General features: G+C 40.0%; 1 long non-coding RNA gene and 1 pseudogene across 1 annotated transcript in view; both read left to right on the plus strand.

Annotated features, from left to right (window-relative positions):
* Nucleotides 1–6,588: 6,588 nt before the first annotated feature.
* LOC138923638 (uncharacterized) overlaps nt 6,589–24,746 on the plus strand; it is a 185,745-nt gene continuing 167,587 nt past the window's right edge. The window contains exon 1 of the long non-coding RNA XR_011437548.1: nt 6,589–6,879. This is a non-coding gene — a long non-coding RNA (uncharacterized lncRNA). The remainder of the gene's footprint in view (nt 6,880–24,746) is intronic.
* Nucleotides 16,349–16,706, plus strand: LOC138923635 (cytochrome c oxidase subunit 6B1-like; annotated as a pseudogene).

Raw genomic sequence — 24,746 nt, forward strand, 5'->3', positions numbered from 1 at the left:
TTTTATGGAAAGTTTTTTCCAGGGTTATCCATTTTTGGCTCAATTTGGGCAATATAGCCTTATAATGTAAAATAAATCCTCTTTTCTTTCTTTTGAGATATTCTTCCATCAGAGTAGTTGGGAAATGTGTAAAATAATAGAACTCTTCCAAGCCTTAAGAAACCATCAACATTGAAAATTATTTTCTTTTGGTTATCCAAAATATTTCTTCAAAGAATAATTCAGTCAGTCAGTCAGCAGGTATTTAGTGAGCAGCTCTGGGTGCTATATGGTTCTAGATGCTGTGGAGACAACAGTGAACAAGACAGATAAAAAGTCCCTGCCCTCATGGAGGTACGTTGTGGTGTTCCTTGTACTTGACTAGCCTTTTCCTTGTTTTTTTTAATGCATGCAGTGGTTGTCTGTATTGTAAATGAATAGATTCTTTCTTTGAATGCTTGCAGGTAGGTAGGTATGGATGTGTAGATGTGTAGAAGGGTCATAGAATATTCCTGACAAGATCTCTGATTTTATAATACTTCTTTGGGCTCAAGTAATGAAATTAAATGTACCTCTTAATTCAAGAACAAAGTACATGAAAATGCTAGATGATCCTGCAACTTTTGCAGTAGTGTCCAGTATCCAACTTTGCGTGTTTATAAAAAGCTTTAGGTTAGGAAGCGAAATGTGTACATATCAATTGAAGGGTGTTTATTAATCACCAGTTATATTTCCAGCTTGGAGCTAGTTGACTCTCCTGTGAATAAGAAAGATGGTCTTATAAATTAAGTTCTCTTAAAGTTTTGCTGTTTGCATTATATTCACTGGATTTATTTTTTACCTAGTGGACTTGTTTTTTACTGTCATTTTAATGTGGATTTTCTCTTTGTGTTTGCCTAGTTAATCCTTTGGATTTTTTGCCACCATTTGGCAGGTCTGCTTTTTTTGTTTGTTCTTACATATCTGTTTTCATTCCCATAATAATCTCATACCTACCTGGTTGTCTTATGTCCAGTTTCACTTCTCTGTGTCCCCTCACATTCATCCTGCCGGATTACTTTTCCTAAGCTTAGACTTGTTATAATTTTGGTCAAAATAATGTACAATTTCCCTACTGTGTCTTAAGCCCAGATTACTTGCTTTCAAGTCTTTACAATATTGTTCTAATTTTATCTTTTCAGTTTTACTTTTCCTTAGTCATTTACATATATTTCTTAAACACACCTCTGAAATTTTGATCCCTCATGGAACAGTCATTCTTAGAAAAATGTGGTTGTCAAAGGCCTGCCTCTTCTTCATAGTCCAGTTCCAGGTTTACTTTCTCCATAAATGCTAATAAATATTCAAAAGTCTGTGGGAACCTCTTGCTCTTCTAAACTGCAGCACTTTGTACCAGTCTTGAAGGAATTAGCATTTCCTTTACTTGGCTCATTTTTTGCCTTTCCCTTCCTCATTTTAACATTGTATACGAAACAATATATATAAAGCTTCCCAGGGACAAAGCTGGTGAAGGGGGTGGGGTACAACTAAGCTACTGAAAGCCCTCTAGCAGGTGACGTGTGTGCGGGAGACACAGGATGCAAGCTACAGTGGAGGCAAGCAAGGCGGGCTGTGAAAGCTCCCTAATCTGGTGCGCGTGCTGGTGCGGGTGGGGGTGAGAGGAAGAGCCTGTTACTTTTTGAGGACAGTGATGGAACTTTTCATCTTTTATAATACCTTGCTCGTAAGAATTTGTTGAATTTCTGGTGAGATTAAAAAAACACTTGTTCCCAAGTTTTCACTACATAAGAAGTTGATAGAATGTCTGTACTTGTATGTGCAAAAATTCCTTGAAAAGACCCCCAGCAGTGTTTCGTACTAGAACATATTGATTGAAATGTGATCGTATCACACCTCTCAAACTAGTAGAGAGGAATCAGGTCATGCTGGAGTCTGGTTGAGAGGTTTGTCTATTCATTTATTCCGTTTAACACATGGTTATTTTGCCCCAGGTATAGTATCTAGAGTTGGTTTATAAAAATGAGTGGGACAGCAAATGACCTTAAGTGTTTCTGGCCTAGGAGAGGTGATGTGTGATTGATAGAAAGTGCTACAGGAGTGCTTTTGCTGGTTTCCAACCTCAGGGTCATGTGGCTCAATAAGGAGCCCTTAGACAAAGCCTCTTCAGGACAACTTTTGACTTGGTTCTGCCACACACCGACCACAAAATATGGTCTTTGCGACTTATTCTCTATTTTAGAATAAGCAGTTGAGCTTAAATTCCTATGAATGTCAATTAACAGGCCAACTCTGTGATATGAGATACACAGGGTCTCTGGTATGATGCCTGCCCCTCCCCGCTTCATTCAGGATCTTCCTTGCCCAGGTTTTGTTGCGTAGGCGTACCAAGTATCTGCTCTTATAAACCTCTCGTCAAAAGCAAAGCGTCAGGCTGATTGCACTTTTTTTCCCCCAGAGGCGAACAGCATATGATACTCAAATTGGAGTCAAACTTCCCCTAGTCACCCACCTGCTCCCAACTTTCCTGTCCCATTTTCACTCCTTGTCCGTTTCCTCATCCTGCATATTCTATTTTTCTAGAGGCAGAGAATTCAGAACGAGCTATGTATGGGAAATAGGCCTTTAGCCTGTTCAGAGGCTGCTGTAATTCCAACCATTGCCAGTAGAGTGGGCTTAGGTGGGGCTTGGCCATTGGCTCCTCATCCTCTTGTGTGTGTGAATACCCTGAAGAGCCGAGCCTGCACAGGCTGGAGGACCTTGAAAGGACAGTTCTGGGTCTTCTCCCAGGGCCTGGTCGCAACATCAAAAGATTCCTTTTGAGAATCCATCTCTGATTGCCCTGAACTGTTAGCCACCACTGACTTCTCACCTCCCACTAAGCATCACAACAGCATATGCTTGAAATCTGATTGGCGTTTGTTCCAGTCTGCCTTAGATTATTTACACATTAATATCCCTTGTTGAATTCTAATTTCCTTTAGAGCAACTAGTACATTGCCTGATATTGAACATATCATATTGATATGATCTGTACCTTGTTTTAAAGTTTAGAAGAGTTATATTCCTCTGGAGTTCTGAATCAAGTTCTAGATCAATTGAGAAGTAAATATGGGAGTCAGATATTGCTGCTAAAGGGGGAAAGGAGATTGTGGCTTGGAACCAAGGCCAAATTGAGTTTGCTCTTCCTCATTCTAAGTTGAATTTACCCATACGTCACTGACTGCAGGCCTCTCTTCACAGGGGAAGCTCTTCCCTGGGGAGGGGAGCAGTGAGTCCTAATCGTTGCAGCTGTCTGGAGCAAGGCTACAGCCTAGAAAGGACTTAGACCACTTACGTGCAATGGCTTTTTACTAAATCTCACCGCAATTAGGTAACTCCTTCCTCCTCTGATGTGGCGGGGTGGGGGGGCGGGGGGGTGGCGGGAGGAGGGAGGGTGGTGTGAATGGGGAAGCCATGGAGAGAAGGAGGCTTTCTTCCCAACAGTACTTCCCAAGGGGGCAGAATTGATTAGCTGAGGCAAGAATAGGGAGAAGTTCCTGTTCCATAGACCCTGGAACAGCTGTGTTGTTCTGGCATCCACTGGATGGAAGGTGATCTGAATCTGGTCAGACCCTGTAGGCCAAATGTAAATTGCAGAGGATGAGATAAATAATCTCTTCCTGGTATAGATTCTAAAATTGGCCTGACCTCCAGGGATGGTGGGCTGTGGCCCCAGGCGAGACTCGTCTTCCACTCTGTCATCTTGTGAGGCAGTGCTGGCTGGTGTCAGTCTGTGCGCTTTTTTCAGTCAAACTGTGTTGATGTCCTAGGCAAAGAGCAGTATTTATTAGAATTAGTCTATCTCTTTCTTTTGACCTTTTTCTTTGTGAGTTGGTATATTTCTTTGGGATTATTTCATTTTGAAGATTAATGGATTTGTTTAAAGTAATGGAATCATAGACTTTAGAGCTAGAAGACCATATAGTCCAAACACACTAGTTTTGTTTGATCAAACTGAAGCCCAGCAAACTTCGATTTACTTGCCCAAGCTTTCCCTGAAGGCCTGCAAAGGAACAGTTTCTCTTTATTTTCTGCACCATTATCTTGTCTGAGGCTTAGTATGTGTATATGCGTTGGAGGTTAGAATAAATTGGGTTGTCCCTTTTGACAAACATCTACCCAAGACATACAGATCAAGAGAGATGATCTGGGTTGGGGGAAGGGAGACATGAGAAATAGAAGAATGGAAAACATGGAAGAGTAAATAAAAGAGGTATCTTCTCCACGCTGTACTTCTCAATGTCGCAGCTGGGCATCACATTCTAGGTGTATTTGCATATCCAAACATTTGGGCTTCCGGGCTAGTCCAAAATTTCAGGGGAGAGGCCAGAAACAATTCTCAGAGTTACTCAATGTCATGAGTTGTTTATTGTGTGAGGAGCTTGATGTAATAGAAATGGCTTGGACTTTGGAAGCAGAGAGAAAAATTCAAATAATGTCAACCCTAACGCACACTGGTATGTGACTTTGGGTCATTTCTTAACTTCCCAGACGTTTTACTCTTTGTGAAATAGGGATAGTAGTAACAGCCTCATAGGGTCTGTGTTGTGAGGTTTAAATAAGATAAAGCACTAAGTGAGGCCAGCCCGGTGGTGCAGGGGTTAAGTGAGCACGTTCTGCTTCTCTGCGGCCCGGGGTTTGCTGGTTCGGATTCCAGGTGCGGACATGGCACTGCTTGGCAAAAGCCATACTGTGGTAGAGGAAGATGGGCATGGATGTTAGCTCAGGGCCAGTCTTCCTCAGCAAAAAGAGGAGGATTGGCACTAGTTAGCCCAGGGTTAATCTTCCTCTAAATAAATAATAAGTGAATGAATGAATGAATGAATGAATGAATGAGTGAGCGAGCTTAAAAAAAAAAAAGACAAAGCACTAAGGATAGTGCCTGGTGTATGCTGGGCCCTCAGTAGATATTAAGGTTCATACCCTTCCTGTTTGCAGCCTTGAGGTGATCTTCAGCATTTGCTCCCAATGAACTATACCAATGTCCTCCACATCTCCAGTGACTGAAACAGGGTATAGGCCTGCCATTGTCACCTGGGTTCTGACTGCAGGGGGCTTGGTAGTCTGCCTAGGGACAAATGGCCTTAACTGGATTGGGCCTTGCTCCTTGCTGTGCCTAGAGGGCCTCATAGACCATGAAGTTGTTTTAGCACCATACCAGGAAGCTGGTGGTCCTGTTCCATTCAGCCTGCAGCCCAGAGCTCTCCAACTCCGTGGACATCCTCTTATCTTACCCTGACCTGTTTGACTCATTTTTCCACCGAGGAGGACAGCAACTGCTTGCTCTGTCCTTTAGGAGGAAAGGCTTTTTCTCCCCTCCCCCGACGCAGGTTTCTCTTGGCAGGTGAGCCAGTCTTGGGATCTGAGTGACTGCTTAGCTAACTGGTGGATGGTGCATGAAGCAGTCTGGTTGTGGAAACCTTGAACTTGTCTTAGGAGGTACCCATTCTCTTTGTAAAAGCAGCTGACGGATTTTAGTGAGATTGTGATGAGGGACATTACTTTTGGGGCCATTGTAATGCATTTTGATTTCTCAAAAGAACAAATTTGTTCCTAAATTTGGAAGAGAAAAGAAGCTTCTGAACTTCAGAATGGCTTAATTGCAGATGGGGGACTTGGATTACTTCCTAATTTCTCTGTTTAATATGGGCAAGTAATTTTCCTGACAATCAGTTTTCTTTTAGGTAAGAATGATAATACCGAATAATAATTCTTGATACATTTAAAGCCCCGCCTTATTACCAGCCGTAGTTGTTTATTAGGCAGTAGAGCACAGTGGTTAAGGATACAAGCTCTGGAGACAGATTGCTGGGGTTTGTACCTTGGCTCTGCCATTTACGTGCTGTGTGACTTTGGGCAACTTAATTAATCTTTCATAGGTTATTTATCAAGATTAATTTTACTTATGTAAAGGGTTTAGACAGAGATAGCAATATTATGATGTCTCTAATATCTGCTACTTCTTGAGATTCTCTACCTAGCTCCGTTTTCCCTTTCCTACTTATTACCACTCAGCTACACACACTGACTGGATTTTCCTTCTTTGCCTTTAATAACCTGCCTGAATTAAGCCCCATAACTTTCCTCCCCTCTCTGATTTCTGCTTTTTGACTTGGATAAGATGATTGGCTGCCTATGGTACAAGGCTGCTGGAGAATCCTGCAGGGAAAAATGAACCCAGGGTACCTGTAAATTTGGTTTCCTGACAGCAGAGGGTGCCACAATGTTTCTGGTGACAGGAATCTTCTATGAAGAATGATTTTTTTTCCCCCCTACCTGGTACTTAAAAGTAAGAGCTTTTCCAGGATACTGACATTCAGGACTTTTATTGCCTGTTGTATAATAATGACACAAACCAACATCAAGAATGCACAGTCATTGAATAGCTGTAAAATTTAATTAAGCATGTCTATCACCATTGTATTTCTTATCTGCCTGTTTGTATTCCTTGGGTCAGATTTGTAAAGGAGGAGTATTTTCAAGAATATCTGACCAGCGTTATCTGCTAATGTTGTGCCCTTCTGTATTTTGGAATGGGCAAGAGAAGAGGGAGGAGGAACGGTGAGGGTTAAGGTGTAGAGGCGGAAGTCTGGGAGCAGCAGCACCAGTGCTGGAACGATGTGGATTTCGGTGCCATGGGGAGTCTGCAAGCTGAGCAGGACCAGATGGATGACAGTTCTAAGCAGAAAAGTGCTGTTTAGCTTGCTGATAATTGGAAACGGGTCAGAACCACAGAAGCAAATGTGCACACAAAGGGAGATTCAAAGCGTGGCTGATTGAATTTTCCAAGACGGCTGCAACAAGATCTCCATTCTCTGTGCTCCTCTTCAAATGTGACATTGACTCTCCTTCCATCAAGAGGTGGGACCTACTTTTTTCCCCCTTGAATGTGGGTGGCTGGTGACTATGGGTGAAGTGATGTTTCTTAAGCTAGGTCATAAAGGTGATAGACTTGTTACCTGGGATACTATTAGGATGCTAATTTGTGAAACCTCACTACCATGCTGTGAGGAAGCCCGGTCACATGGAGAGCCCATGTGTAGGTGTTCTGGCTGACAGCTTCAGCTGACATCCCAACCAACAGCTAGCGTTGATTGTCAGACTTATGACTGAGGGAGCCTTCAGATGGCTGTAGCCTCAGTCACCTCCTGATTATAACCACGTGACAGATTCTTGAAGAACTGCCCAGCTCACCATTGTGAATCCCCAGAACCATGAGAGATAATAAGAAAATAAGAAAATGATTCTGTTTTTTTTTTTTTTGTGAGGATGATTTGCTCTGAGCTAACACCTGTTGCCAGTCTTCCTCTTTTTTGGCTTGAGGAAGATTAGTCCTGAGCTAACATCTGTGCCAATCTTCCTCTATTTTGTCTGTGGGTCGCTGATGAGTGGTGTACGTCTGCACCTGGGATCCATACCCGGGAACATGGGCTGCTGAAGTGGAGCACACTGGAGTTAACCACTATGCCACGGGGCTGGCCCTGATTGTTATTATTTTAATACACCAAGTTTTGGGGTGATTTGTTACCCAGCAATGGTAACTGAAACACAAAGTTAAGGTCCATCAACCAAAGGCCTGGGATAAGGTTGTTAAGTGAAGGATGCATTTCCAAAGTAAAAGCTAAATAGCAGAAAGCAATTTGAGCACACAAGGAGCATGGGGTAGCCAGCAAGGGAGTCTACAATAAGGCATGACTGGTGAGGGTTCTGTGACATGCCAGACTACGTACTATGTTGCTCTTCTTAAAAGTAAGTCCACAGTTGCAGCCTCCTGCCCACCCCTCAACTTTTTATCATGGAAAATGTCAAACATATGTAAAAGCAGAGCAACACAATACAGTGATCCCCAAATTCACTGCCCAGTTTCAACGTGATCAACTCATGGCCGACCTTATTTATCTAGAGCCCTACCCACTTTCTCCTTTCACATTTTGAAGCAAATCCCAGTCACAATATCATTCTATCCCTACATATTTCAGATATAGCTCTAAAAGATAAGTACTGTTTTAAAAAATATAACCACAATACTCATCACACCTAAAGCAATGGACAAATGAACAATGAAATATATAACAGCTTTTGTGTTTAAATCAGAACGTGAATAATATCAATAATATCAGTACTGTCATAGAAATATAATGCTATTTACCTATGAATTTTTAAATCTAATTAAAAAAGTAAAAGTGAAATGAACTTTAATAATGTTTTATTTTATTTATTTTTATTGAGTTCATAATAGTTTACATCAATGTGGGATTTCAGTTGTACTTTATTTCTTGTCTGTCACCACATAAGTGCTCCCTTTCACCTCCTCTTCCCTACCCCCTTCCCCTGGTAACCACTGAACTGTTTTCTTTGTCCTAGTACTTGTTTATATTCCACATATGAGTGAAATCATCTGGTGTTTGTCTTTCTCAGACTGGCTTATTTTGCTTAGTATAATTCCCTCTAGATCTTTCCATGTTGTTGCAAATGGGATGAATTTATCTTTTTTTCTGGCTGAGTAGTATTCCATTGTGTGTGTGTGTGTGTGTATATATATATATATATATATATACCACATCTTCTTTATCCAATCATCAGTTGATGGGCACTTGGGTTGCTTCCATGTCTTGGCTATTGTGGATAGTGCTGCAATGAACATGGCGGTACATATGTTACTCTGGATTGTTGATTTCAAATTGTTTGGGTAGATACCCAGTAGTGGGATAGCTGGGTCATATGATAGTTCTATTTTTAGTTTTTTGAGGAATCTCCATACTGTTTTCCATAGTGGCTGCACCAGTTTGCATTCCCACCAGCAGTCGATGAGGGTTCCCTTCTCTCCACACCCTCTCCAACATTGGTTCTTTTTAGTCTTAGTGATTATAGCCATTTTAACAGGCATAAGGTGGTATCTTAGTGTAGTTTTGATTTGCATTTCCCTGATGATTAGTGATGTTGAACATCTTTTCATCTGTTTATTGGCCATCTGTATATCTTCTTTGGAAAAGTGTCTGTTCATCTCCTCTGCCCACGTTTTGATCAGGTTCTTTGCTTTCTTATTGTTCAGCTGTGTGAGTTCCTTATATGTTATGGAGATTAACCCCTTGTCAAATATATGATTTGCAAATGTTTTCTCCCAATTGGTGGGTTGTCTTTTTGTTTTGATCCTAGTTTCTTTTGCGTTGCAGAAGCTCTTTAGTTTGATGAGTTCCCACTTGTTTATTTTTTCTTTTGTTTCCCTTGTCTGAGAGGACATGGTATTTGAAAAGATCCTTTTTAGTTCGATGTCAAAGAGTGTACTACCAATATTATCTTCCAGGAGTTTTATAGTTTCAGGATGTATCTTCAAGTCTTTGATCAATTTTGAGTTTATTTTTGTGTATGGTGTAAGATAGTGGTCTACCTTCATTCTTTTGCATGTGGCTGTCCAGTTTTCCCAGCACCATTTGTTGAAGAGACTATCTCTTTTCTCCATTGTATGTTCTTGGCACCTTTGTTGAAGATTAGCTGTCTGTAGATGTGTGGTTTTATTTCTGGGCTTTCATTCTGTTCCATTGATCTGTGTGCCTGTTTTTGTACCAGTACCATGCTGTTTTGGTCACTCTGGCTTTTTTCTTTTTTTTGAGGAAGATTAGCCCTGAGCTAACTGCTGCCAATCCTCCTCTTTTTGCTGAGGAAGACTGGCCCTGAGCTAACATCTGTGCCCATCTTCTTCTACTTTATATGTGGGATGCCTGCCACAGCATGGCTTGCCAAGCGGTGCCATGTCTGCACCTGGGATCCGAACTGGTGAACCCAGGACCGCCGAAGCAGAATGTGCACACTTAACTGCTGCACCACTGGGCTGGCCCCATTCTGGCTTTGTGGTACATTTTGAAGTCAGGGATTGTGATACCTCCAGCTTTGTTCTTTTTTCTCAGGAATGCCTTAGCAATTCGGGGTCTTTGATTGCCCCATATGAATTTTAGTATCCTTTGCTCTATATCCCTGAAGAATGTCATTGGGATTCTGATAGGGATTGCATTGAATCTGTACATAGTATGGACATTTTAACTATGTTTATTCTTCCAATCCATGAGCAAGGAATCTCTTTCCATCTCCTTAAGTCATTGTGAGTTTCTCTCAGTAATGCCTTATAGTTTCCATTGTATAAGTCCTTCATCTCCTTGGTTAAATTTATTCCTAGGTACTTATTTTTTTAGTTGCGATTGCAAATGGAATTATATTCTTGAGTTCTCTTTCTGTAAGTTCATTATTGGAGTATAGAAAAACAACTGATTTTTGTAAGTTGATTCTGTAACCTGCTACTTTACTGTAGTTGTTAATTATTTCTATTAGTTTCCCAAGGGAGTTTTTTGGGTTTTCTACATATAAGATCATGTCATCTGCAAACAATGAGAGTTTCACTTCTTCACTCCCTATTTGGATTCCCTTTATTCCTTTCTCTTGCCTAATTGCTCTGGCCAAAATCTCCAGTACTATGTTGAATAAGAATGGTGATAGTGGGCATCCTTGTCTCATTCCTCTTCTCAGGGGATGGTGCTCAGTTTTTGCACATTGAGTGTGACGTTGGCTGTGAGTTTGTCATATATGGCTTTTATTATGTTGAGGTAATGTCCTTCTATCCCCATTTTGTTCAAAGTTTTTACCATAAATGGCTGTTGGATCTTGTCAAATGCTTTCTCTGCATCTATTGAGATGATCATGTGCTTTTTATTCCTCAGTTTGTTGATGTGGTGTATCACGTTGATTGATTTGCAGATGTTGAACCATCCCTGTGTCCCTGGCATGCATCCACTTGATCGTGATGTATGATCCTTTTGATGAATTGCTGAATTTGGGTTGCCAAAATTTTGTTGAGAATTTTTGCATCTATGTTCATCAGCGATATTGGCCTGTAGTTCTCCTTTTTCGTGCTGTCCTTGTCAGACTTTGCTATCAGGGTGACGTTGGCCTTGTAGAATGTGTTAGGAAGTGTTCCATTCTCCCTAATTTTTTTGGAATAGCTTGAAAAGTATAGGTATAAAATCCTGTCTGAAAGTTTGGTAGAATTCCCCAGGAAAGCCATCTGGTTCTGGGGTTTTATTCTTTGGGATGCTTTTGATTGCTGTTTCAATCTCTTTCCTTGTGACTGGTCTATTCAGATTTTGTGTTTCTTCTTGACTCAGCTTTGGGAGGTTGTGAGAGTCTAAGAATTTATCCATTTCCTCTAGGTTATCCGTTTTGTTGGCATATAGTTTTTTGTAGTGTTCTCTTATAATCCTTTGTAGTTCTGTGGGGTCTGTTGTTATTTCTCCTCTTTCATTTCTGATTTTGTTTATTTGAGCTCTTTCTCTTTTTTCTTTGTAAGTCTGGCTAGGGGTTTGTCAATTTTATTTATCTTCTCAAAGAACCAGCTCTTTGTTTCATTGATCCTTTCTACTGCCTTTTTTTGTTTCAATAGCATTTATTCTGCTCTGATGTTTATTATTTCTCTCCTTCTGCTGACTTTGGGCTTTGTTTGCTCTTCTTTTTCTAATTCAGTTAGGCATAATTTGAGATTGCTTATTTAGAATTTTTCTTGTTTGTTAAGGTATGCCTGTATTGCAATGAATTTCCCTATTAATACAGCTTTTGCTGCACCCCATATGAGTTGGTATGGCATGTTATCATTTGCATTTGTCTCCAGATATTTTTTGATTTCTCCTTTAATGTCTTCATTGATTCATTGCTTGTTCAATAGCATATTATTTAGTCTCCACATCTTTGCTCCTTTCTCAGCTTTTTTCTTGTAATTAATTTCTAGCTTTATAGCATTATGATTGGAGAAGATGCTTGTTGTTATTTCAACTTTTTAAAATTTATAGAGGCTTGCCTTGTTTCCTAACATATGGTCTATCCTTGAGAATGTTCCGTGCACACTTGAGAAGAATATGTATTCTGCTGTTTTTGGATGGAGTGTTCTATATATGCCTATTGTCTAGCTGGTTTAGCTTTTCGTTTAATTCCAGTTTCCTTGTTGATTTTCTGTCTGGATGATCTCTCCAATGATGTGAGTGGAGTGTTCAGGTCCCCTACTATTATTGTGTTATTTTTAATATCTTCGTTTAGGTTTGTTAATAGTTGCTTTATGAACTTTGGTGCTCCTGTGTTGGGTGCATCGATATTTCTAAGCATTATTTCTTCTTGATGTAGTGTCCCTTTGATCATTATATATTGCCGCACTTTGTCTCTCTTTACCTGCCTTATCTTGAAGTCTACTTTGTCTGATAGAAGTATTGCGACACCTGTTTTCTTTTATTTGTCATTAGCTTGGAGTATCGTCTTCCACCCCTGCACTCTGAGCCTGTGTTTGTCTTTGGAGCTGAGATGTGTTTCCTGAGGCAACAAATTGTTGGATCTTGTTCTTTAGTCCTTCTTGCGACTCTGTGTCTTTTTATTGGAGAATTCAATCCCTTTACATTGAGGGTGATTATTGATGTATGAAGGCTTAATGTTGTCATTATATCACTCATTTTTCAGTTTTCCTGCATTTCCTTTGTTCTTCTCCTGTGTGTTTTGGTCTACCCATTGAATTATGCAGTTTTTTTATGTTGTATTTTTTAGTTTTTTCCTTATTTATTTTTGTGTCTCTGTTCTGCTTTTTAGTTTAGTGGCTACCCTGAAGTTTGTATTCAGAATCTCGTGTAGAACATAGTCCATTTTATGATGGCCTCTTATTTCCTTAGTCTAAACTGATTCAGTCCCTATCCTCCTCCCCTCCTAAGTTATTTTTCTCATATCTTGTTCCAACTTGTGTTGTGAGTTTGTGGTTAAAGTGACAAGGTTGTCTTTGTTTTTGGCATTTTCGTTCCCTTTAGCCTAATGCTATAGTTGCATATTTGCTATCCTATTCTGGTTCTATCTGTTTGTCTCCTTACTCTATGTTTTGTGACCCCTTTCTCCCTTTTTTTCTTTTTTCAGGTATGAGGGCCTTCTTGAGGATTTCTTATAGTGGGGGTTCTTGTGGCTACAAAGTCCCTTAGCTTTTGTTTGTCTGGGAAAGATTTAATTTCTCCCTCATATCTGAAGGACATTTTTGCTGGATAGAGTATTCTTGGCTAAAGATTTTTATGTTTAAGAGTTTTGAATATGTCAGTCCATTCTCTCCTGGCTTGTAAGGTTTCTGCAGAGAAATCTGCTGCAAGTCTGATAGCGGTTCCTTTGTAGCCTATTTTCTTCTGCCTTGCTGCCCTGAGTATTCTTTCTTTGTCATTCATTTTTGCCAGTTTCACTACTATATGCCTTGCAGTAGGTCTTTTTACATTGACAAATCCAGGAGATCTGGAAGCTTCCTCCACACATATTTCCCTCTCATTCCCTAGATTTGGGAAGTTCTCTGCTATTATTTCTTTGAACATGCTTTCTGCTCTGTTCTCCTTCTCTTCTCCTTCTTGAATACCTATAATTCTTATGTTGCATTTCCTCATTGAGTCGAATATTTCTCGGAGACTTTCTTCATTTCTTTTTAGTCTCAGTTATCTCTCCTCTCTGTCTGGAGCATTTCAACATGTCTATCTTCGATTATGCTGACACGCTTCTCTATGATATCCACTTGAGTGTTCAGGGAATCCATATTTTGTTTTATCTCTTCCATTGTGTCTTTCGTCTCTAATATTTCTGATTGATTCTTGTTTATACTTTCAATCTCTTTTGTGAAGTAGCTCCTGGACTCATTGAATTGTTTCTCTATATTCCCTTTTACCTCATTGAGTCTTTTGATGATAGCTATTTTGAATTCATTGTCACTTAGTTTACATATTTCTTTGTCCTCAGGGCTGAGTTCTGGGTGCTTGTTGTTTTTCCCTCTGGTGTGGAGATTTGATGAAGTGCCTGATGTTGGAAGGTCGGGTGGTTCTCATTCTGATATTATATGGTTGAAGTTACAGCCTGTTGCCACTGGGTAGGGGTTGAGAGCCATGTATTCTGAGCCCTCTACCTTCAACTGAGTTGGCACAGTGCCTGTCAGGGGAGGGGTGCTTTCTCCTGCATGCAGTCCTGGGTTTCCAATCAGCTCTCGCTATCTGGTCTCCTGGGGTCTTGGCTTGATGAGGTCACCTGTGTGAAAGCTTTCCCCCATTAGAGGGCTTCCCTCTAGGCTGCAAGAGGCCCAGGGAGTCCTGTGTGATCCTGCAGACGTGCGACCCCTCCCCCACTCCTTCCCTCACAGAGCCTCCCGAGGCAGTGACTGTGGTCTTTGGGGGAGGGAGCGAAGTTCTCTCTTACCCCATTCCAGCTCCTCCGAGGGGGGCTCCAGCCTCTCTGCCCTCCGTTGTGTGGCTGCGTGTCTGTCTGAGGATTTTTGTGCTATTAGGGTATTTTCTGTTGGAATATGGTTGCTCCTTTTTGTTGTATGTTGGAGGGGAGAGAGTCCCAGGCAAGCTCACTCTGCCCTGATGCTGATGTCACTCTAATAATGTTTTATTTAATCCAATATATCAAAAATATTACCATTATCATTTCAACATTTGTTAGTATAAAATATTTTAGTAAGATATTTTACATTCTTTTTTTCATGCTAAGTCTTTGAAATCTGGTGTATATTTTATATGCCTCAATTTGGACTAGCTACATGCAGTTAGTGGCTACCAAATTGTACACTGCAGATCTATTCCTTGCAATTGGTCAATGTGTCGCTTATGTGTCTTTTAATCTATAGGATCCCTCCTCTGTATTCTTTTTTTTCCCTTGTAATTTATTTGTTAAATAAACTATGTGGTTTGTGCTATAGAGTTTTTCATATTTTGGATTTTGCTGCTCACATCCCTGTGGTATCATTTATCGTGTTCTTCTAGTCCCTGTGTTTCTTCTAAACAGATCGTTTGATTTAAAAGCTTGATCAGGGCCAGCCCAGTGGTGTAGTGATTAAGTGCGCATGCTCTGCTGTGGTGGCCCAGGGTTCACGGGTTTGGATCCTGGATGCTGACCTACACACCACTCATCAAGCCATGCTCTGGCAGCATACTGCTTACAAAATAGAGGAAAATTGGCACAGATTTTAGCTCAGAGACCATTTCCTCACCAGGAAAAAAGAAGATCCGATTTAAGCTAAATTGTCATCAAGAGTACTTGTAGGCTATGTTGCATTCTTCCATTAGGAGATACACAATGATTGGCAGCCATTGATGATTATTGTCTTAGATCTATTACTTTATTAGGAGTTAAAGATTAATCTATTATTCATTTTTTGTTTATTAGCTGGAATTTACTGTAAGGAGAAAATTCCCCTCATCACCTTGGTAATATAAATAACAATTGTGGCTTGACATTTTTATTTGGTAAATTATTGCTTTAAAATTTTGTGAAAAAGTCCTACTTCTTTGTTATGGTGAGAGTGTTATGCAGATTATAGTTAGTTTTTCTTAAAATAGCCATTTTTGTTTCTTATTATAAGAGCAATGTGTGTTCATGATAGAAAATGAGAAAATGTGGAGAAGTGGAAAGAAGAAGAGAATTAAGTGGCCCTTAACTGTAAAAGCCAAAGACTGCCCTGTGAACATTTTGGTTTATTTCTCCCAATTTCTTCTCTAAGCATTTAAAAAACCCTGTTTGTGATCATAATGTAATACACATTTTTATCCTGCTCTTTTTCATATAATAGAGCAAACATATTCTTGCAATAGTACAATCTCTCTGTAAACATCATTTAAATGTCTTGAACAGTGTTTCAATTTATAGTTGTTAAGCATTTAGAGTGTTATTGATATTTTTCATTTGTAAATGTGCTGTGATGAACAGGGATGTGCATAATGCGTGATCCGTATTTCAGAGGCCATCCTTAGGAATTGCAACTTATTTATTTATTTTTTTTAAAGATTTTATTTTTCTCCTTTTTTCTCCCCAAAGCCCCCCAGTACGTAGTTGTATATTCTTGGTTGTGGGTCCTTCTAGTTGTGGCATGTGGGACACTGCCTCAGCATGGTTTGATGAGCAGTGCCATGTCTGCGCCCAGGATTCGAACCAACAAAACACTGGGCTGCCTGCAGCGGCGCACGCGAACTTAACCACTCGACCACGGGGCCAGCCCCAGGAATTGCAACTTATTTTAAAGAGATATAAAAGGTTAGTATGCAATGTAGCATAACAAAATCAAATAGAAACTCCACAATCTGAGAATTAGTCATTCAATCACCAAATATTTTTTGGACTTCTGCTGTGAAGTTTAGGCACTGGGGATACAGTGGTAAACAAATAGACAAGGGCTCTCCTCTCATGGGGCTTGTATTTTAGTGTGTATATGGGAAATCAGACATTAAGCAAGTAAACAAATAAGATTATTTCAGACACTGATAAATACTATAAAGAAAAAAAACAATGGAGAGACTACTTTAGAAAGAGTAGCTCTTGTCTTTGCTGAGGGTCACATTGAGCTGCAAGCTGCTTCAGGGGCATCTTTAGGAGTCAGCACCATGGCAGAAGACATTAAGACCAAAATCAAGAACTACCAGACTGCTGCTTTTGACAGCCACTTCCCCAACCAGAACCAGACCAGGAACTGCTGGCAGGACTATCTGGACTTCCACCGCTGTGAGAAGGCAATGACTACTAAAGGAGGTGATGTCTCCATGTGCAAATAGTACCGGCATGTGTACAAGTCCCTCTGCCCCGTATCCTGGGTGTCAGCCTGGCATGACTGCCAGGCAGAAGTCACATTTCCTGGGAAGATCTGAACGGGCTCCACTCCACTTCTCCTCTGTCCTCTTTGCTTCTCCCAGGGTGACAAAGGGGGACCTGGGGACATGGTGATCTCCACCCTGGGATCCTGAATCATGGCTTAATAATACATACTCATTGGAAAGATGTAAAAAACAAAAAGAGTAGCTCTTTATGGGGTCTCCGGTGAGATACTAATTTGGAATAGTTGGAAGTATGGGGAACATGGATGAAGGAAGCAGAAAATACAGCACCCAAGTGAGTGAATGTTTTATTGGTAGGAGAGAGAACAAACATTTTAGAATTTAGGGAGTTATTCCAAAGAGAATTCTAAAGCGAGAGGGTCTGCAGATTTAAATCTGCTAGCTACATGATAAGATTCTCATCATCATGACTCATCAGGGAAAAGGGAATCAAAACCACAATGAGATAATACCTCACACCCACTAGGATGGCTATAATAAAAGATAATAACAACTGTTGTTGATGCAAAGACATTGGAACCCTCACATATTGATGAGAATGTAATATGGTGCCACTCCTTTGCAAAACAGTGTAGCAGTTCCTGGAAAGTTTAAACAGAGTTGCCATACTATCCAGCAATTCCACTCCTAGGTATATACCCAAGAAAAATGAAAACGTGTCTGCACAAAAACTTGTACATGAATGTTTGTGGCAGCATTACTTACATTAGCCAAAAAGTAAAAACAACCTACATGTCTATCAACAGATGAATGAATAAACAAAATGTGATATAGCCATATAACGGAGTATTATGCAGTCATGAAAAGGAATGAAGTGATAATACATGCTATGACATAGATGAACCTTGAAAACATTGTGCTAGGTGAAAGAAGTCAGTCGCAGAAGACCACATATTATATGATTCCATTTATATGAAATGTCCACGATATACGAATCCTTTGAGACAGAAAGTTTGGTGTTTGCCAGGGCTGGGGGGAAGGGAGGATGGGTAATGACTGTTAATGGTTATGGAACTTTTTTTTTTTGCTGAGGAAGGTTATCCCTGAGCTAACATATGTGCCAGTTTCCCTCCACTTTATATGTGGGTTGCTGCCACAGCATGGCTGACGAGTGGTGTTGATCTGCACCTGGGATCCACCCCATGAACCCAGGTGGCCAAAGTGGAGCATGTCGAACTCAACCACTATGCCACAGGGCTGGCCCCTGGAACTTCTTTTTTGGGTGATAAAAATGCTTTAAAATTGATTTCGGTAATAATTGTGCAACTCTGTGAATGTACTAAAAACCACTGAACTGCACAGTTAAAATGGATAAATTTTACGGTATGTGAATTATGTCTCAATAACGCTGTTATTAAAAAAGATCTGCTAGCACTTCCCTCAAAAAATGTTTCCAGATGGAATGATACGATATCTTGGATTTGCTTCAAAATAATCCAGTATTGGCAGCTAGGGTTCTAGATGAAACAAGATTGGTCATGATTTGATAATTGTTGAAGCTGAGATATGGGTACAAAGAGTTCATGATACTGTTTCCTCTACTTTTCTCTGTATTTGATATTTTCCATAATAAACATTAACAATGTATTTTTTATTTAAAGACCTTTAGTTCTGGTGTAGTTATTACCAGGTCATGACTAAGAAGGTCTGAATAGCCTGGTTAAGAGCCTGGCCTCTGGAGACAGTCTGCATTTTGTGAATCCTGGCTTTGCTGTCTGATCCTGGGCCAGCTATGTACCTTCTTTATGCCTCAGTTTCCTCATCTGTAAAATGGAGGCATAAAGCACCTACTTCATAGGGAGGTTACATGGATTAAATGAGTTAATTTTCACCAAGTGCTTGAGACACTGTCTGATACCCAGTAAGCATTGTGTGTGTTCACTTTTTCATTTAAAAAAGAGAAAGGGAGGGAGGATGGGAGAGAGAGAGAGAGACTTTGACAAAATGAGAGTACTTGTTAGCAAAAGGGAGAATTCCAAATCAAAGGAGTTTGAAGTCACAAGAGCTTGAGGTAAGTCCTACACTATTCATTTTGGTGAAGCAAGAAAGGGCAGAAAGCATGATCTTCACAGGTGACAAGGCCATCACCTTTCAGCAAGAAAGAAACCTTCAGCTATAAATGCAGACAATTTTGCACATTTTTTTCTTAATCCATGGTATTTATTACCTCAGCATTACTGCCATGGCACAGATGCACACTTTTCAGAGCATCATGCTGTTTATGCAGCTTGACACGCTCTCTCCAGTCCTGCTTCCTGCTTCAATCCTGACTAGCTGAGATGCTCGCCTGCCCCACAGACACCAACAGCCAACGCAAAGAGGGTGTTCTGGGGAGTGTAGGCACGCTTGGATTCCCTCCAGGACAGAGGTGGCAGCACCAGGGATAGAATGGGAAACTTTAAAGTGTGTTTTTAAAATATGTTTTTTGGCCTGGACATTTCACTAAGGAAAGGACCCATAGTGAGTGTGTATGCTTTGCGTAAAGATTAGGATCGCAGAAAGTAAGCTTCTAAGCTTTCAGATGAAATCTCAAAGTTGTTTGCAATGGGAGTTAGTGGTTGCATTTGGGTGGTTTAACATCTTTGTCCTCCTGACCACAGCATTTAAAGTTTTGTGACTTGCAACCACCCAGTAAGAAATACAATTTACATCACAATCCAGTCCAGTACATACGTATGTCTCTATGTGACTGAAACGATACCCTTGCTGTGCTAGCTGTACTCAGATGTCTTCTATTCTTTTCATTATCTCTTTTAAAAAATGCTAGTTGCAACCCATTAAATTGATTTTATGACAAGGAATTCAGTTTCGGCACCATCACTGCTGTCTTGGAGCTTGGCTCCCTCCATCCCCTAATCCATTTCACTTCATATTTCTGGTACCTTGTGCTGTAGGGATGGTGTTACCACCTGCGCCTCCATCCTCTCATTTCCCTCAGGGTGTTTGACCTCAGTGAAATGAAAGATATTAGGAGCCTGGGGACAGAACCGTCTCACTTAAGTGAAACTGTTTTGGTTGAACACACATAGTTGGTCACAGAATGATTTACTCCCTATTTTTAAAGAAAGAACTTTATCTTCCCTCTCCTTCCCTAACTTTTAAATTGAGAATGTGATTTTGCTTTTTAAAAATCCATACTTGCTGCTCATCTGCAGGGAGACAAGTGCTGTTGACATGCCCAAAGGAAAGTGCTACTCAGAGGCTAAAGCAGATCAGGAACCGACGGGCAGCCTGTCCTCCTCAGCCTGCTGTTCCCAGACACTTAGCATCATTTGTCAGATGCTCTGGGAATGTATTCCTATGGAGTATGTTGAAATAGGCAGGTTCCCTCCAGCTGCTGTTCAGTGCTACCTTGCGCTTCCAGCTGACCCTGGCAGCCATTTGCCTGCTTGCAGTGGAGAAGAGGAGAGGAAGAAGAGAGAGGAGATAATTGTGCGTCTCAGCTCATCATTATACTGTGTTTTCTGCTCTGGTGCTTGAAGATTATCTCCCTGCCCTGCAGGCATGCAGTAGCTCCAGTTAGAGGGCCAGGTACAGGTTTCCTTTTCTCTACATCGATGGGTGCATTTGTGGTCTCACATCTGTTCTTGTCAAGGATTTTCCACTGCCTTTTCCTCTGTGGCTGAAGTGTGATTCTTGGTACTGACTCTGGCCTTGGGATAGGTCCTTGGACTACCTTCATGGGGATGTTTTTGACTTTGCAGAAGGAGGCATCAACTTTTCCTTGATATCCACTACCCACCCCTCACTTACTTTCAGCCCCATGAACCCTGGACACTCATCCATTCCTTTATTTGTTCAGTAAGCATTTGTTGATTTTCCACTGCATGCCGAATGTTATACTCAAGTCTTTGGGAACTCCACAAAAATAAAGGAAAGATGAAAGGTGGTTCTCATCTTTGGGGAAAACCAATGATATAGCTGGAGAACTAAAACATATATGCAAAATTTCCACTGCAAATTTTCAGTGTCTTAGAACACTTTTCTTGTTTACACTTATAACACTTACAACATCTTCTATCTTGCACTGTAATTTTCCACGTGCAATAGAAACTTCTCCTGTCCTTTATTCTAATTCTTCCCTTTATTCAAATCCTCCTCTAGGAGAAGCAAACTCTTTACTTTGATGGTCTCGTGGCCTTCACCCACCCTGCCCCACGCCTGCCACATGGCAAGTGTGGTTCCCGTCCCCATTCCCTTCTTCCTCCCTCCCTTCTTTCCTTCTTTCCTTCCCTCCTTCTTTCCTTCTTTGTATTTGGATTGTGGTAAATATTTCACACAAACCATTCATGTACTTGGAGTTCCTCTTTTTAGGTTTATCAGACCAGCACTACTTCATGTTGACTCCCACTTGCATCGTGTCAGGGGCTGGAGAAGCGGGAGATGAGCCTGAAGACACGAGCCAGGCCAGCTGTTGTAGCACTTGACTGGCATAAGAAGAAGTTTGGATTTTATCTAGAAAGCAACAGTAATTAGTCATACATATTTATTGAATATTTTCTATGGGCAAGCACTGTTCTTGGCACTAAGGATATAGCAGGCAGATGGGGTCCCTTCCTTTAAGGGGCTTATATTCTACTGGGGGAAGACAGACAATACACACAGAAATAGGTAGTGATAAGTGTTATGAAGGAAATAAAGCAGAGTATTTTCAGGGAGAGCGCCTGGGGTTGGGGATGGCGGTTCTGACTGGAGTGATCAGATCAGGCGTTTTGGAGGTGGTCACATTTGAGATGAGAACTGAAAAATAGGAGGAAATGCATTCCAAGCATGAGGGACAGCAGATGCAAAGGAGCTGAGATGGAAGCAAGTTTGGCACCTTCAGGGAGAGAGAAAGAGGGCAGAATGGTTGGAGCACAGTGGCAGAGGTACAAACAGAGCCAGATGGACCTGAGAGTTGAAAGAGTGGCTGGTTCACGTTGGGCTTGGAAGGCTGTGGTAAAAGTGTAGATTTTTTTTTTCTGGTTCAGTGGGAAACTTTGCAATGTTTTGAGTAAGCTAGTTCATCTAATTTATAATTTTAAAGAATATTCTCATAGTTGCCTGGAGGATAGACTGCAGTGGGGCAAGACACAGGGGGACCAATTAAGAGTCTGCTGCAGTGCAGGGACAAGATTAGAGTGGCTTGAATTGGGGTCGTAGCAGAGGGTTACATGGCCAGTAGGTGATAGATGGAAACATTCCCCTGACCAGTGCAGAGCAGCAACCTAAGGCCGTGCAAGGACTCAGACAGATGACAGAGAAGAACCGTGTTTACAGCTGGGAGAGAAGCTGCGAAGTTTCCGAGGCTGACTCTCATCTTCTTTTACTGTTTAACTCATGATCATGCAATTTTATTACCACAAATTTGAAAAACTAGAAGGAATGTTTATTTCTCAGAAAAATATAAATAATCAAAATTGAACAAAGAAGAAATGGAAAACTACTATTGATGAGAGTGGAAAAGCGATTCAAAATCTATTGAAAAAGCCCAGAAACAGATGGGCTCAGAGCAATTATCTAATCTTCAAAGAATGAATAATTCCATTGTTTTTAAAATGGTTCTAGGCCATGCAAAAATAGAGATGTTTCTCGAAATGATTTTATGAAATCATCATAACTTTAATACTAAAACCTGAGAAAGATAAGGAAAAACAGACAAATTTCATCTATGGCTATAGATACAAAATTATAAAGTATTAGCAAAAATAATCTGATAATGAGTCAAAAGAATAATACATTTTGATCATGTCTTTTTATTTTAGAAATTTAAGGATAATAAATTGCGAGGACTCTATCAATATAGTTTATTATATCAGCAAATCATATGGTCATTTCAATAGATATGGAAGAGTATTCAATAAAAGTTAAAATCCATTCTCAAGTAAACTATAGGTAAAACAGAACAAAAAGGAATTCTTTGGGGTTGTTCATTTTAGCCGACAACCATTATTTGTCCCATTATTTCAAAAATTGTTTTCTAACTTTTATGATAAAATGTAAATATTCTCATCTTGCTAACCAGCTGAATGTAAACAGCTAGCCAGCTCACCACATGAATTTCAAGAGAACCAGTTAGCCAGACAAGTTCTCCTTTTCCAGTTACCTCCTTTATGTTACAAAATGCTCATGACATTCCCCTCACTCCTGTGATGTGAGATGTTAGGAGACCTCAGTTGTTCATCTGACAGTAGAAAACTGTGCACTGTCCAGACTGAAGGTCAAGGGGCTGAAGGCAGCATAACCTGAGGCTCGCCTCTCCCTTGCAGTCCTCTGTCTTCGTCTACACACTACGTACCAGTGTGGCTGGTTATTTCCAGTTCTGCTACAGAATTCACGAAAATAAAGACTATGTACCAAAATCTGATGGTAAATAGTATCCTAAAATTAAATCATAAGAACTGTTTTTATTAAAATTGGGAACTAATCAGAGATGTCCACTCTCACCATTGTGATTTAACACTGATTGGGTCCTACTAGTGATATAGTTAGACAATAAAATACAATAATTGATATAAATATTAGAAAATAAGAGTGAAAACTATTGCTTTTTGCTGATGATAAGGTTTTATATTTAGAAAACCCAAGACACCAATATATAGAATCACACGAGAATTAATAAGAAAAATTGGTTAAGTGACTGCTACAAGATTCTTGTACAAGAATTGGTCATTTCCTCTATTTTAATATAAGCACTAAGTAAGGAAAATAGAAAAAATAGCATTTATATAAGTGACAAAAACTATAAAGTACCTAGGAATGAGTTATAAGAGAGAGCCACCTGAACTATATGAAGGACATGATAAAATCTTATCGTGCGACATAAAACAAGATTTGAACAAATGGTAAGACAAGGTTTTTAAATAAGAAGGCAATATAATAGAAATATCAATTTCCCCTAAATTAACATAAATTTGATGAAATACCAACAGGGCATTTAGAAAAATCTCTTTGGGACTAGGTAAAATTATCTTAAGCTTTAGGAGTAAGAATCGGCATTTAATATTACTCAAGAAAAGTTTAAATATGTAGACTAGCAAAGGGAGGACTTCCCTATCAGACACTAGAACATATTATGAAGCCATTCATGCCAAAACAATATGGCAGTGACTTAGGAACAGACAGATAGACCAATGGGTCAAAATAGAGAATACAGAAATAGATCGTAGCGTATAGAAAGCTGTTGGGACTATTTAAAATGAAAGAAATTGTTATTTTACTATGCTGGGAAAAGTTAGAATTGTTTAATAAATACTAAATATAGAAGAAATCTAGAAGAAAGCAAGATTTGACCCTTATATTATATAATACAAATATTTTTAAGATTGTTTAATAATGTAAGTGAAGAAAATAAATCATAATGAAAATTCTGCAAAAGAACTGTAGGAAAATAATCTATAATGTGGGCAGGGAAAACATCTCAAATAGTTCAGGAAATCCACAAATTGTTTTGTGTAGTAGAGCTCTTTATCCATGGTTTCACTTCCCATGGTTTCAGTTACCTGAGGTCAACTGTGGTCCCAAATTATTAAATGGAAAATTCTAGAAATTAACAATTTATAAATTTTAAATTGTCCCCCATTCTGAGTAGTGTGATGACATCTCCCGCCATCCTGCTTCCTCCTGCTGGGGAAGGGAATCATCCCTTTGTCCAGTGTCTCCACTCTGTATGTGCTACCTGCCCAATAGTCACTTAGCAGCCATCTCAGTTATCAGATCAACTGTCATGGGACCGCAGTGATTGCATTTGAGTAACCCTTATTTTACTTAATAACACCAAGGAGCTAGAGTAGTGATACTGGCAATTCGGATATGCCAAAGAGAAGCTGGAAAGTGCTTCCTTTAAGTGAGAAGGTGAAAGTTCTTGACTAAATAAGGAAAGAAAAGAAATTGTATGCTAAGATTGCTAAGATCTACAGTAAAAACAAATCTTTTGACGTGAAATTGTGAAGAAGGAAAAAAATTCTAGCTAGTTTTTCTGTCATACCTCAAATTTGCATGCATAGGAAAAAACATAGTATGTATAGGGTTTGGTACTATCCTCAGTTTCAGGAATCCACTGGGCGTCCTGGAACGTAAGGGGGGACTACTGTATGTGTGTGGACGTGT

This window comes from Equus caballus, chromosome 3 (assembly GCF_041296265.1).
Source record: "Equus caballus isolate H_3958 breed thoroughbred chromosome 3, TB-T2T, whole genome shotgun sequence".
NCBI classification, from domain to species: domain Eukaryota; kingdom Metazoa; phylum Chordata; class Mammalia; order Perissodactyla; family Equidae; genus Equus; species Equus caballus.